A 16,421-nucleotide genomic window follows, 5' to 3' on the forward strand; every position below is an offset into this window, starting at 1 on the left:
CCCAGGGCCCGTCATTCCAGTCAGGGGCCTGTCATTCCAGTCCCAGAGCCCTTCCGGCACCCCCAGAGGCCGTCATTCCAGCATGGGGCCTGTCATTCCAGTCCCCGAGCCCTTCTGTCACACCCAGGGCCCGTCATTCCAGTCAGGGGCCTGTCATTCCAGTCCCAGAGCCCATCTGTCACACCCAGGGGTCGTCATTCCAGTCATGGGCCTGTCATTCCAGTCCCAGAGCCCTTCTGGCCCACCCAGGGGCCATCATTCCAGCATGGGGCCTGTCATTCCAGTCCCCGAGCCCTTCTGGCACACCCAGGGGCCGTCATTCCTGTCAGGGGCCTGTCATTCCAGTCCCTGAGCCCTTCTGTCACACCTAGGGGCTGTCATTCCAGCACAGAGCCTGTCGTTCCAGTCCCAGAGCCCTTCTGGCACACCCAGGGGTTGTCATTCCAGCATGGGGCCTGTCATTCCAGTCCCAGAGCCCTTCTGGCACACCCAGGGCCCGTCATTCCAGTCACGGGCCTGTCATTCCAGTCCCCGAGCCCTTCTGGCACACCCAGGGGCCGTCATTCCAGTCTGGGGCCTGTCATTCTAGTCCCAGAGCCCTTCTGGCACACCCAGGGGCCGTTATTCCAGTCTGGGGACTGTCATTCCAGTCCCAGAGCCCTTCTGGCACACCCAGGGGCCGTTATTCCAGTCAGGGGCCTGTCATTCCAGTCCCCGAGCCCTTCTGGCACATCCAGGGGCCGTTATTCCAGTCAGGGGCCTGTCATTCCAGTCCCAGAGCCCTTTTGGCACACCCAGGGGCCGTCATTCCAGCATGGGGCCTGTCAATCCAGTCCCAGAACAGGTTATCTGAGCCCAGACACTTTCCTTCAAAATCCATTCCACGTTTTCTTTGCACCTCTTTTTTTGCTCTAATGTGTTTCAATGGAGCCCATGCAAGTCAATGGGCATTCCAGTTTCCCATTATTTCCTATGGGCATTCGAGCCTCTCCCATTATTTCCAATGGGCAATCCTGTCATTCGTTTTAGTACATCCCAAAATCACAGACCTGATTAACAGCACCAGGGCTTTTTTCAGCTGGAATGCGGTGGAACGGAGTTCCAGCACCTCTTGAAAATCCTCACATGGCTGGTGGCCCCTCTCCCAATCTCCACAGAAGAGGGGAGTTTAGATTGTGGCCCTGAACCAGTCTAACTTGTACATCACATGAAAGGAGGCACATTAATACTGGAGGGGAGGGCAATCTAAACTCCCCTCTGTCTGGAGATCAGGGGGCGGGACCACCAGCCATGTGACCATTTTCGCCAAGGGCAATTTACACTTTTAAAAACTTCCCCCTTGTTCCAGCTGACCCAAAGTCCACCACCTCTTTCCCCAGAAAAAAAGCCCTGAACAGCACCGAACACATTTTAAACATAGGCTACGGATGGACACTACAAACACCCACAAATTGTACTGCAGAAAAAAAATATCATGGATCTTTTCAGATGAGAAGTGCAGACACTCAGGCCTTCATGATTTTTCAGATTCATACACTGTGAAAAATAACACGTTGTGGCGCCTTGTGGCATGTGACACAAAAAGTAAGGCCCAAGGCTTGGATCACCTGTGTGTAATACACAGGACACAAAAAATCTGATGTCTTATGCTCAGGTACACACCCAGTGACTGTACCATAAAAGACCGTCCTGGTGGTGGTTCGGTTGCTGTTTGGGAACACAAAAACTATCAGTTAATTTTTATGAAAGGAAGGCAGAGAATAAGCATGGTGCAGTAGTTAGACTAGGATTTGGAAGAGCCCGTTGCAAGTCCCCATAGGGTTGCCAACCTCCAAGTAGAGCCTGGGGGCCTCCGGTAATTACAGTTGATCTCCGGATAACAGAGATCAGTTTTCTTGGAGGAAATGGCAGCTTCTAGGGCAGACTGTATGGGATCTCATCTCTGCAGAGCTCCTTGCCCCTCCCCCCTAGACTCCTCTTCCCAGACACTGCCCCCAAATTTCCAGAATGTCTTAGGCCTAGGGTTGCCAGCCGCCAGGCAATAGCTAGAGATCGCCCAGAATTACAGCTGAATTCCAGGCCACAGAGATCAGTTCCCCTGGAGAAAATGGCTGCTTTGGAGGGTGAACGGTATGGAATTATACCATGTTGAGGTTCTTTCCCTCCCCAAACACTGCCTTCGCCATCCCCCAAATCTCCAGGAAATATCCCAACTTCAAGCTGGCAACCCTAATAAGCCAGAGATTGCAAACCCTCAATACGCAGTCTTCTCTGCAAGCTTGCTAGGTGAAATTGGGCCAGACACTAGGATTTTCAGGTGACCACCAGTGGCAGGCAAACTCTTGGCAAGTTGGCTTCTCGGCCTGCTGATGGCTGGTGGCCAGTAGGAGGAGGTAGGGTTGCCCGTTGGGAGGGGAGGTGGCATTTACCTTTCTTTCCTGTTCATATACTTCTAGGAAGTGACATCATCACACAGGCCCAGGAACGCATGCACTCTTCTTACCAGGCCAATTAGGGCCCCAAACAGGCCTGATTCAGCCCTTTTGGGGCTCCAATCATCCCCATGTGAAGCACGGGAGTGCTCCTGGTGTGGCGTGATGATGCCGTCATGCCGCCCCAGGAGCACGCCCTGGAAGCCTGTTCCTCTGGCTTTCCCTTCACCAGCCATATGAGTAGTAGCAAGGGACAGAGAGTAGAAGAGGGGGATCCTCCATTCCCACCAGGGGAATGGCAACCTTAAGAAGAGGCAGACCCCCAGTGATTGCCCACTACCAGCAAGCTGCCTTGGCAAATGGGCACAAACATGGTCCCAGCCACCTATGTAATGTCACCTCCAGAAGAATCAGCCCTGGTGCAAGGAGCGAGCACACTCATGCACTCTGCGCGATGACATCACTTCCAGGAACTGATCATTGCATGGAAGCCCAGGGTCCAGCACACATGAGGATCATCTCAGTAAGTACTGCGCCCCTGCCCTCCCTCCAGTTGCAAAGGAGATCTGCCACAGTCAGCCTAAAATACTCCACAGAGGTTTCATTCTGATGACTAAAGAGAATACAGGAGAACATTGATGTATGCAGTTTTGGGTCCCCATTGGGGAAGAAAAGGAAGGCACAAATAAATCAGTAAGAGCTAGTGCTGCTGATACCTTGCTGCTGGTGCTGAATTGAGTTGAACCGCTTGTAGAATACGGTGTTGTCCCACAAAGCACCCAGTCCTTGCTAAGAAGTAAGTTTCCTGTGTCAGAGTAGCTGGGAAATACCAGGAGCAAAGCTCTAAAGCTGGAAGTGGCAAAGAGGAGACTAAGCCACTTGGCAGCAATGGCATCCCGGGAGACTGGCAAAAACTCACAGATGTGTCTATCCAGGGCTTTTTTTCTGGGAAAAGAGGTGGTGGAACTCAGTGGTGGAAGTCAAGACTGCACAATTATGTCACTTTGGGTCAGCTGAAACAAGAGGGGAGTTTTTTAAAGTTTAAATTGCCCTTGGTGAAAATGGTCACATGGCTGGTGGTCCTGCCCCCTGATCTCCAGACAGAGGGGACTTTAGATTGCCCTCCGCGCCACTCAGCGCAGAGGGCAATCTAAACTCCCCTCTGTCTGGAGATCAGGGGGCAGGGCCACCAGCCATGTGACCATTTTTAAGAGGTGCTGGAACTCCGTTCCACCGCGTTCCTGCTGAAAAAAAGCCCTGTATCTATCCCTAAACTTTGTACTGTCAAACAAAGTCCTGTTGTTTGCATTTGAGAACATACCACCCACAATTTGTGAGTCATGGGCCTTTCTGGTATTTGAATGAACACAATTGTTTTTAGTACATCTCAGTCAAATTGGGGATTGTTTGGTTTGGGAAAATAACATGGGGAGACTGGAACCGCTTCTGGCCCATCCTGATCCAAATTGGGTCCCAGTGCACATAAGAAAATGAGCTTCCTTCACTTGCCCTCTGTCTGTGGGGAATACGAGTCTGGTCCCCTGACTTACGGGAAAATGTCTTGCCTAATTCATCCCTTAGCAACAGGTTTGTCCACCCTCATTGCTACGGCTTTTCATAACCTAATGGCACACAAAAGATCACAGAAACATCTCTCCAGCCTCTGGAATGTCCTAAACCTTCAACATTCCTGAATTGGAGAGAACATGAAACAAACTAATTGGCAGAAACACCAGAGGATGAATTAGTGAGGATTTTAGCTCAATTTGGCACTGCTAGGAAGCAACTGCAGGCTCTTTGAAAACCTGTTGCAGAATGAGCAATCTTCTTGCCTTCTTTTGGTGTTTGCTTGATGTTAAAATGCTCCTTAATACAGATGTAAGCAGAGATACTAGAAGTCTCCCATCCTCTTTCTGATTTTTATGTATGTATGTATGTATGTATGTATGTATGTATGTATGTATGTATGTATGTATGTATGTATGTATGTATGTATGTCATTTAGAGTCTGGCTTTCTCACTGAGACTCAAGGCGGATTACATAGTGTGAGATTAGTACAATCAATATCAAGGACATTTCCATAAACAACATCATAGGCTTTTACAAAGACATAGCGTTAGCAAGGATCCAACACAGAGTTGAAGAATTGCTGAAAGAGAACTTAATCAATTCTAGGACTGACATTAAACAACATGAAACACAGGTAGTATATAGGAGTACATATTCAAAGCAACAGATAATATGCAAGGCAACATAGTGGTGAAGTCTATGGTCCCGAACTCATTAGCAAAGCATCTGAGACCCCGCCTCCTACAATACTTCCCTCCTATCTGAGTAAAAAGCCTTTTTGAATAATTCAGTTTTGCATCGTTCGCAGAAAGCCAAGAGAGTTGGGGCTCTCATGACCTCCTTACGCAGGCCGTTCCACAGGGTAGGGGCCATCAAAGAGAAAGCCTGTGTGCGGGCTGCTGTTGATTTTGCCATGTGCGGGTTGGCATCTCCAAGAGACCCTGTTCTGATGAGCAAAGCTGCCGTTGAGGGACATAGGGAGGGAGGCGGTCCCGTAGGTATGCTGGGCCAAGGCCTCGAAGAGCTTTGTATGTCATAACCAATATCTTGAATTGAGCACGGTAACTGATAGCAAAGAAACTGATTGCAAAGAAACATATCATAGCTGCCAGCTCAAGTCAATAGCTAAATGAAACAGGTCAGTAAATTCTGTATAGAGGCCCTTCCTTAAACTTCCTATAGAAGGGAGTGATGCTTCCCTAAAGTAACCAGCGTTCACCTGAGTTGCTTCATCACTATCTCAGGGGCCGTGCGGCTCACTTAGGTGGAGACCAAAAAAGGAACGGTGTGGGGAAGTATTAACTCCCTGCTGATTGTCTCAATCTCTGTAGACTTCCTACTAAGAAGGTGCGCTCTAAGGCGAAAAACTTTGGTGGCAGCAAAAATCTTTTGAGGGAGTCAGGGAAGCAGCAATATATAGGTCATAAAATCCAAAGGGAAGATGTTCTGGAAGTATAAATCTGTGTATAGTAGACTTGAAAATCTGTTTGTGTGGAAATAAAAGGTCATGACCAGGACCCTCTTGAAAAGGTTTAAGTTAACGGATGAGCTGAATTTAACATTCAAGGGAAATGGTTTTCAAAAAAAGAAAATCATTACATGATCAATAAGAAACTAGTAAACCGCTATATGAACTTGGGCTACCAATGATGCCCAGCTATAAAATGTGTTCCTGTTTGTAGCAGTGATATCCGAGCTTGGATCTAAGGAACCATAGGTTTTGTTGCTACAACCCATTCAATAGAGATGCCAGATTTTTAGAAATCTAAGCACGGACAAAACAAGGGGATCCTCTGAGACTAGTCCAAATACAAAAGGGAGGAAGTTGCCCAATGGAGAATAAAAAAAAGTCTATATAGTCTTAAGGCTAATTAATTATTTTTATATTTTTTCTAAAGTGCTCAAAGTGCTCAACAGTGCAAAGACAATTATAAATATTATAAATACAATTAATACAATTAATAAATATAATAAATATATCATACAAAATACATCCTAGGCAAGATGAACAACCAAGCATCACTGGGAATGTTTAACAGGCGAGTCATCAGTTCCACAATTTTAAAGTTGTTTCTTCTTAATTTCCAGATGGCGAATGAAGACGTGATGTCGGGTTGTACCAAAGGAAGCAACGTTGTAACCGTTTCTTAAGTCTGCCTATGAATGAATGGAGCCTTCTCCAAGGGAAGCAACGTTGCAGCCGTTTCTGAACCAAAATGGGCGGAGCCTAACGGGCGTCTGCCAGCATTATAATCCTGTTTCGTAGTAGTCGCTTTTTCAAAGGCTCAACATGATGACAATCAATTTTTAGAAATTTCAGAGCTGTAGAAAGCACCTCCATCCGCCCAAATGGAAATGGGAGGTGGGGTGAAATATGCAATATTTCCTTATCAGATCTCAACATATTATACTGCTTTAACAAGCCAAAATGGATCATTTAAAGTTTAATACTTGCTAAATTTAAAGCAATCACTAGGGTTACCAGTCCCCCAGTGAGGCCGGGGGATCTCTAGATCACAGGGCTTCCACTATTTACTGAGTGGCCACGTTCCATCTTCATTAATCAAACAAAAAGGATCCTGGAAGTTCAGTGTTTCCCGCATGATGATGATGATTTTCTTTGCAAAACGATGTCTTTGGTGCTAGAGCAGCATAAGAGAGTCCCTGCTCTGGAAAGTAAAAACTTGTAGTGACCCATTTGACACAGCCGACAGAGGAAGCATAAAAAAGCATCTGTTTTGCTGGTGATATGCAGGAAAGATGAGATGAGCATTTTTTTTTCTGCTTTGGGAGCAGCTGGATTGATGGCTGGTGGCTACTAGCTAATGAAATTTGGACTCATTTAAGACAACACGCAGAACTCTTTTATACTAAGTCAGGCCACTTAGCTCCATACAGTTTATTCTCAAAAGTGGCAGCTGGAGATCCTCTGAATGGAGATACTGACACTGATACAGCCTCCACCCTCCACCACCTGACGATGTGTGGTGGGGAGAAAGGGGAATGGGCCAAGGAGTTCCAGAACATAGTCCTGTATAATCTGGAATGTTTCCTTGTACCACCGGGAATGACGTCATTCCCAGCACCACAAAGAAGAGCTCTGGAGTTCTCCGTGTGCTCCTCTGCATGACCATCCCGTCCCCCAGTTTGGGCTCCAAGAGACCAGGCAACCCTAGCAATCATACACACGCATGTGCACACAACACACAAACACACAATATACCACTTTTCAAGATTAGTGCCCCACTCAGAACAGTGAACAAAGTCAGCGTTGTAATTATCCTCACAACACAGCTGGGGAGCTGGGCTGAGAGAAATGGCTTACTCAAGGCCACCTGCTGAACTCATAGCAGTAGTGGGATTTGAACCAGCGAAGTATTGATTTGCATCCCAACTACTTAACCACTATGATACAAATCTCTCTCTCTCTCTCTCTCTAAAATATAACACAGATATTATACACATAATATATATTTCATAAATATACTTGGGAAAAGTGTATCTGGCTACAGTATACCCAGTTAAGGCAGAGAAACTGGGCCAGGTTTTTTTTAAAGGAACTAGTAAAGTGTGTGCAGCAAAAGCATCTGATTTTCCATGTGCAAATCACCTCGGTCCTTATGAAGTCCTAATTCAGATTCTCAAATCTGAATGTTCAGGTTTATACGAACAGTCTGCGAGATCTCATTTTTCCTTCTCATCTTAATTTCTCAGTTTTCAGTTCTGAAGAGGAAAGGATTTCCAGCCACCCTTAGCAGCAAGAGCCATGCTTCAAACTTAAGGCAGTGAGTTAACAGGCCCTTTTTTTCATTTTACTGTTTAAATAACGAATGCAATTCCTACACTTCCAACAGCTGGGTTTGGGCTGAAATGCAGTCAGAAGGGTTCAAGATGATTGAAGTATTTCATGTTCAAAGATGTGCTGAAACAAACATTAAAGCTGACTGTTTGAATTAATGTCGCTACTCTATCTAAATTCAAAGCAGAAATGGGTGTGTATCAAAGTGCTTTTTAAAGACCCTATTTAATTACAAACAGCTATCACAGATATGTACCAAAACTGCCAAGAAGAAGAGACAGAAAAAAACCTCTTTTCATCAATGGGAAAATAGCCAGATCAATCCACATATATTTTGATTATTTAATACATTTATCTCTCCATGGAAGCGATATACTGAAAGCAAAGCCAAGAAAACAAAGATAAGAATATTCATATTGGCACTCACTCAGATTATATTCCTAAATGAAAAAAAAATGTTTCCTAGTATAAAGTTTTAATTTAAGGCTTTGTTATTCTGCTCAGCCCATAACTTGTGGGGGCATCCCTAAACGAGAACTATCTAGCAGCTCAGACTTAGTACAGTTTTCCTTATTTTTCAAGGTCAGAGATGAGGAGCTTTGATTTAATCTGGCACTAGCTTTTAAGGATCAAATCCTAAAGAATATCACAAAAGTGGTCCTGGAGATGTGCTTTTTCTCAACTCAGCTCTTTTAAGTGGCAAACATTTATTGCCTGTAATTTTTGTATGTATGTATACACAGTATGAAGAGCCACACACCCACATGCCTTCATTTCACCCACCCTAAGCCACAGCTTTCCCTAAAAGTTACTGAGAAACATATGGTAAAGCAAGAGAAGGAAGGAAAGAGAGAAAGCACAATTCAGAATGAAGAGAAAGAGGGACAAAAGAGCAGTTTTTGTAGTTAAGTCCATACACTTCTGCTAAATACAAGTGTAAAAGTTTAAGTTTTAGGAGCGCCTCTTCCTGTTCTTCAGGAACTGTGCCATGAAAGACCATAATGTAGTGATTAGGCTCAAGAGAGACCAAAGTAGGACTGTAATGGGATATGTGTAGGGCCAAAAAAAATGCAAGATGTGGACCAAAGAAGCCTGTTTGGCTCGGGACCAGGCAAGAAGGGAGAGGGTGATTAATCAGTCTTTACGATTTTGTTCTTCAAAACCAGTCCCCCCCACTCTGCTATCAGCATTTTGAAGGATAAAAAGATTTTTTTTAAAGGACTACTTTTTACCTTTTACCTACTTCTGGGAACAACTGAGGGCCAAGCTACAAGTGATGAATGACACAGGTTGGACACTTGTCAGCTTCCCTCAAGTTTTGATGGGAAATGTAGGCATCCTGGTCTCGCAGCTTGGCTCTCCGACTGCTGTCCAATGGACTTTTCAACTGTCACTTGTCCAACATTCCGCCAAGCTGCCTACATTTCCCGCCAAAACTTGAGGGAAGCTGACAAGTGTCCAACCTGTGTAATTCGTCACTTGTAGTTTGGCCCTGAGTCTACCAAGCACTCAGCTGACTGGGGAACCATGGCGCAGTCAGTTTCTCTCTCTATAAGTTGAGGGATGTTGTGAAGATAAAGTGGAAGGATAAATGACACCTTTTTATTCTAGTTTCCCTTCTGTCCTATTCATTGGTCAATAGTATTTCATTCAAAATATCTAAAATCTGCTCACACCAATGTTTCAAGCGGCTTAATAGTAAGAGAGTGACATCGTGGTGAGAGTTCACCTAAAACACAAGCAACGTTACTGAAGAGATTCTAGTGAACCTGAAGCCGATGAGAAAAACTTAGTGAGGTAAACAGATCATTTGGAAGTTAAGTCTATTATGCCCTGTGATCAAGAAAGTGCCATCTTGGCAGGGCTGCCTCAAAACGTTGTTACCTCAAATGCTGCAGTTTGACACAGTCTGAGAGATATACCCTCCCACCCAAAGCTCTAATGACATTGCTGAGGACACCGGGGTGCAATGTTCAGACCATGCATGACTGTTTGATAGTCTAGAAATGGACAGGGGAACCTGGCACCCATCCACCCCCACGTGGTACTGCCAAGTGCCTGTTAACCTTTATCCTATTTTTAGTCAGAGATGAAAAAAAAAAAACAGAAAGCAGGTTTGCCAAGCTCCTGAAAAGCTGCCATACGCGGCTGGAAGGCTTCATCTGGCCTACAGGGTCATAAGCTATGCAGCTGTGCCTGAAGCAGGATGCCCCAAACCACATCCTGCAGAGGTCCTGGCCCTGGGGTGAGGCCAAGGAAGTTCTTCCTTCACAGGCCTGCAATTAGAAGTTGGTTCTGCAAGACCAACCTGCCCATAACTCTTTACAGAGCTGACCAGAGGGCAAGCCAGAGGGTATAGATGAGGCAGGGCCCATTAATCACCAGCATGCCATTCTTTCCCCCACCAAGACATTCCACGGTGCAGAACTGATGCAGAGACAGAACAGCCTCAGACTATGTTTCCCAGCAACAATTGCCCAATACACAAAGCAGCAGCAGCTGCGATCGACAGTAGGAGAAATTTGGGAAATGTTCTCTTTGGGGATTAGTGGTTCTTTTGATAACTGCGGGAAGGAGGACTACGGAAACGGGAAGGCAATACTGGTACGCCCGTTGCAGTCACACCTCCACTGTGGAACATTTCCTTGTCAAGACAGTTATTTTGCAACTCGAGGCATTGGCACATTTTATTGAATGCACTGGTCACTTGATGTCTATGTTTACTTGAAGGAAGCTCTTTGGATTATATTTCATAAGATAGTTCCAAATATTATGTGACCTGTATGATGTACTTATAGAAATTGCCTCTGAGTTTTTGCGCAACCACAAGCCATTTGTGTGAAATAATTGTACTACAAGCCTGCTGTTTTGATTGTTTATTTAAGTCACTGGATATACTGTTTCATTATTTATACGTTGTTATTCTTCGTAGTAAGTTGGTCACGGTGCTTTCGCTTTTTTCTGGTAGATTCTGAGATCTGACAAGATCAGGCTTTCCTGGACTATCCAGGTCAGGGCTACTTTGTTTGTATTATGATTTATTTTCTAATGATGAACAACTTCCCTAAAAAGGGCTACAAGTTTCTGATCGGAAAACCCTTTCAACTTGAAGGGGAAAGAAATCAAGAGGGCCACAAACATTTCACATGGCTCGAAGACAATTGCCTCTAAAGCCAAAAGGATGTAAGTTAAAGAAAGGTTATCTGGGGCATATCGTGTATCGTACCATACCATACCGTACCATACAGAAAACCTTAACAACAATACTGTGCATAACACTGAACATTATAAAAAGGGGGAAAGTTAACTCCTGGTCTGTTTTTTCTACACCAGAATTTCTCTAATCCTCCAAGTTCTCGTTTCAAATATGCAAAGCAGGAGTGCATATCCAGTTCAGGCATGACTAATGTATGCCAAGTAGTTCTAAATGCACACTTACTTAGGAATGTAAGAAATGTCTTCCTAGATCAAGCTCCATCTATCCCAGCATTCTGTGCAAGAGTGCAAGCAATCAGCAGGCGCTAGGTGGTCCACTGGAAACTGGCCAAAGGTTCTGTTCACCTTTGCACTATTTATTCCAAATAGGCAAATTGTCTTCAAACCAGAAAAGCTACTAAGGCCTTCCCATTATATATTACCTGGAGCTGTGTGACCTCTGTGTTACTTCAAGGTTATGCACGGTAACATTTAAATTTTCCACACTTTCTAAAGGAATGGACAGTCTTATAGTAGTAATTACACAATCCATCTTTCCCAAGTAAGTGGAACTTTTAGATGTTACAGGGAGTGGTATGGAAGAAAACAATGAGATGTCAGCAACTACAATGCTCTTGAAACACAGAGGATACAATTCTTCAGCTCAAAAAACTAAAATGGTAAACTAAGAATTTCATGACAGCTAGTTCTTTAATAGTCCTGTGCTGTAGAATCCCTCTAAAATATTACAATTCCTGTAAAGAGCAGTCCCTCTACTTTTCACATGTAAGCATATTCAGATGTTGCTCTCATTCCAATCCTCTCTCTTGCACAGACCTAAAAACGCAGCAATACGTTTAAAAACCCACACCGTTTCCAATGCTTTGCAGAATTATATGGAGGCATTCTAATGTCGGGGGGGGGGGGGGATCACAGGAATGTTTGAGATATGTGGTTTTAAACTTAATAGTGAAATTCTAAGCATAGTAGATTGGCAGAATCTAAATGAGGCTTAACATCTTTTACCCATGCACTTCTGCTTCACTATTGCCTCACACTACCACCACCTGCAACCTCTTGATCTCATCTTGATTGGCACCTCCTGTAATGCTTTGCATGTAACTATGTCTTTGTACTTTATTTCTACTGGTTAATGTGTGGTTTTTAATGTTTGTCACGATGGGCTTAAATGCACACCTCTGATGAAAGGGGGGGCTGAATGGGTGAAGAGAGTGTGCTATGATTGGATAGTAGCTGAACCCTAGGGGGTTTAGTCAGAGCACTGAGGGCAAGTATTCATTCTGCTAAGCCAGGCAAATTGTGTGGAGCCTGAACTACTTGAGTGTATCCCAGAGGAAGTATTTCTTTTGCCTAAGTAAGGCAAACTGTGTGTACATGCCTGGGCCAGTCTGTGTATATCTCAGAGAGGTTATTACATCTTGGTCAGGCAAACCATGTGGAAATGCCTGAGTGACTCTATGTCTGTGTAGATGAAAGGAGTGTTTATTCTGTTAGTGAAGGTCTGTGTGGAAAATAAGTTTTTGTGACTGGGTCTGTGAATATAACTTTATGAAGATGTAGCTATTTTTGAAACCACCACACTTAAGAACTATTTTGACACCAATACAATTATCAATACTTTGCAACCATCACGCTTATGTACTTGTGTTGGTTGTGACAAGGGCCCTCCTGAGGTAAAAGTTTAAGGTATCTTAAGGAGGAGCTGAATTAAAGATCTAAGGTAGGATCAAAACAACAAGAACATTACACATTTACTAGACTTTTATTTATTTATAGTCCCCCTCTCTCACTGAGCTGTAAGGTGGATTACACAGCGCAAGTGAAATACAATATAATCAAGAGCTAGGAATTCACTGAGCAAGTACACTAATGAACAACGGTTAGGACGTTCAGTGAACAGATACAAGAGTATGGTAGCAGAAAATTTGAAAACAAAGTCGAGCACAGAGAATATTAAGCAAGATAGAAACTCCTTAGTCACGCATATCTGCATCAGCAGACAATACCCAATAGTGTAGCTACAGTCTGTCTCTACCGAAGCATCTTCTTTTTTTTTTAAAATTGAGGCTACCGAAGCATCTTTGTGAGCTATTTCTTACGACACAGCCCACTCCTGAATAAATCAGTTTTGCATAGTTTGTGGGAAACCAGGAGAGTGGGAGGTTTCCTGACCTCCTCAGGCAGGCCATTCCATAAGGAATGTGGGCAGCTGCTGATTTTGTCCAACTCCTGGGTGATATCTGCAGAAGGCGCTTTTCAGATGAGCGAAGCTGCCATGGTGGAACATAAAGAAACAGATGGCTGCACAGATATGATGGTCCAAGGCCATGAAGGGCTTTGAATGGGACAGTCATCATGACCTTGAATTGAGCCCAGTAACAAACGAGAAGCCAATGGAGTGACTGCAAAAAGGGAGTGATATGTTCAGTTTGGGGAGACTGTACTATCACAGCACTGTTACAAATGGTTAGCACAGTTATAGTACAAACCATTTATAGTACAATCCTATGCTAATTAACTCTGTTCATTACAATTGGTTTATAGTTGCGTAACTCTGCATAGGATCGACACTGCTAGCGATATCCCAGATCCTACGGTGTGAAATGGGATGGGGCTAGTTCATAGCATAAATTTATGCACATTATTTGTAGTCTGCCCTTCTCACTGGGACTCAAGGCGGATTACACAGAACAAGTCAATACAATCAACCAAAATCAATAAACAATGCAGTAGGATTTGGACTGTAGTAAACTGGAACCAACCAGAAATCTGAAAATGGAACTAAAGCAAGCTTAAGTATTAAAATGGGTTAAACTATGCAAAAATTACTTAGTAGGGTCCTACTTACAGCAACAGGCAGCATGAACTATACACAGTAGCATAGACCACAATCTCTAACACTTTAGTCGCTTTCTGAACTATTTCATTACAACTGTCATTACCTGTCATACAACTGTCATAAAAAGCCCCATCGAATAATTTAGTTTTGTATAGTTTGCACAAAGCCAGGAGTGAGAGCTTTCCTAACCTCATCCATAATGTGGAGGCCATAACAGAGAATGCATGTGTATGGGCAGTTCTAGATTTTGCCTATTTGCAGGTTGGCACCTGCAGAAGGCCTTGCTCTGATGGGCAAAGCTGTTGTGGCAAAAACATAGGGAGAGAAGTGGTCCCACAGCCAATGGAGTGACTGCAAAATGGGGGTAATACGCATGCTCCATCTGTCTTCTGATAACAGCTATGCTGCAACATTCTGCATTAACTAGTCTCTTAGTTGACTTCATGGGGAGTCCTATGTAGAGAGCATTACAGTAGTCTAGTCTAGTCTAGTCTCAATCTTATTGTGGCATGCTTCCAGATAGCCAGATTGATTGCATCAAGGGGTTATCTTGATGTGATGAAAAGAACTGCTGGGTGGGGAATGCTTTGCCTCCTATGTTATGGCATCACTGTAACATCGCAACAACTGCTTGTCTCTCTGAAGGGGTGGTATTAGTAAGACTGGAATTGTTGTTTTTCTAAATGCAGAGCGCATCTTTCTATTCAAGTGGACCAAAAAGAACAAAATAAACAGGCAGCCACTCCTCTCAATTCTCTTGAAATATTGGTTTCAACAGTTCAATTTTACCTTGAGTGATAAAGATAAGCAACACACAAGTAGGCATTAATATTTTATTTTATTGTGCAAGCAGAACAAAAGTGCATCAGAATTTGGAGCAACTTTTTGGTATTTCGATGTTCCAAAGAGAAAACTGGACTTCATTGTGTGTTTCAGGACACAGCGCTTTCTTTTTTTAGTAATGTCACTAATGTCTATTCCAAAACATCCACATTTCTGAAACGCAGTCTGTGTTTGATCTTCTCCAGCTCTTCCTCATGAGAACTCTAAAGTCATGCAAACCATTTTAACATGTAGCATTAAAAATCATTAGCTACCCTTAAGACCATATGGTGCAACTTTTAATAAAATGGCAGAGTTTGAATCTTATCACTATATTATGTCAGCAATAACTCGCACTGATTTTTCAGATACCTGGCCATACAGAATTCTAGAAGTATGAAAAATATACATAGACCCTGGATACATAGGTAAGTAAGAGAGTGTATTGCTTCATCTCAGCACAGGAGAGTAGTAGTAGTAGTGAACATAAGAAGATTGTAGGTGAGACCTGGCCACTAGTCAATGGGGGGCATGCCACCCTATTGAACTGGTAAGAACAGGTAACTTGTTAGAGAATGTTCGTATCACCTCTTCTCAGCATGACAGCAGCGAATACAACAAGATCTTAGGTGAGATCTGACCACCAGCCAGTGGGGGACATGCCGCCCTATTAGACTGATAAGAAAAGAAACTACACGGTCTTAGCCAAAGCTTGATCTTAGCCAATACTAGACTTGTTTCAAACCACTTCCTAATCATTCCCAAAACACAAACCAGATACAAGTGCAACCTTAGTGTACAATTACATGTGTAAACAATCTAAGAACAGTGATTTGAAATAAATAAGCTAATTTACATGTGCAGTTTTTGCACAGCTGTATAGGCTCTCTTACAGTCACATTTCAGACAGACAACATAATAACAGATTTTAGAAGAAAGTAATTATTATAGGTATTTCTCCCAAACGTATCAATTACTCCCAACATTTCTCCCAAACGTATCAATGAGATAAACTGGAAAAATATCAATATCTTGTATTAAAAAGTTTTGCATAATAACTGCAAAAAGCTGTCCAGGATTCCTGACCTTGGCACTGGAATCACCTGCGGCTTAAGCCTTATTATGCAAAATGCCGGAATGTGGGGTCACTAGGGCTATATTTAGCCATTCATATTGAGATGCATTTTTGATTTCAAGTTACTTCTTGCTCTCTCATGGCACATGACCACATTGAGCGAGGAGGAAGATACTCATTTATTGTTTCTTGCCTGGTCCATTGCCCACAAGATAATGCTTTGGCATTCCACTCCCCAATAATATTTTGACATAGTAGTTTTGTTTCTGGAGGCAGATTCAGAGATCTGTGGGGCTCGAATGTACAAACTGAACTTCATCCAAGCAGTTCCCGTCTTATTGATGGGGGATATTTGGCACATGTACAAATGGTTTCCCTAGATATAGGACAGACACCCCCCCCCACACACACACACTGTGTGCCAAACTGTGTATGAACTGCTATCACTGAATCAGAATAGATAATGGGGTTTCAAGAAAATACTCAATTTCTACAATGTTCCAGAATGGCTGTAACAACAAAACCCTTGGCTAAACACATGTAGATATTTCTGAAACAATGAAAGTTCCCAAACCACAGAAGAACATCAAAAAACAGCACTTAGAAAAGCAGACATATGTATTTGGCCGGGTGTGGGGAGCGAGAGTGAACACAGCAGCATGCACTAA

Source organism: Eublepharis macularius, chromosome 8 (assembly GCF_028583425.1).
Source record: "Eublepharis macularius isolate TG4126 chromosome 8, MPM_Emac_v1.0, whole genome shotgun sequence".
NCBI classification, from domain to species: domain Eukaryota; kingdom Metazoa; phylum Chordata; class Lepidosauria; order Squamata; family Eublepharidae; genus Eublepharis; species Eublepharis macularius.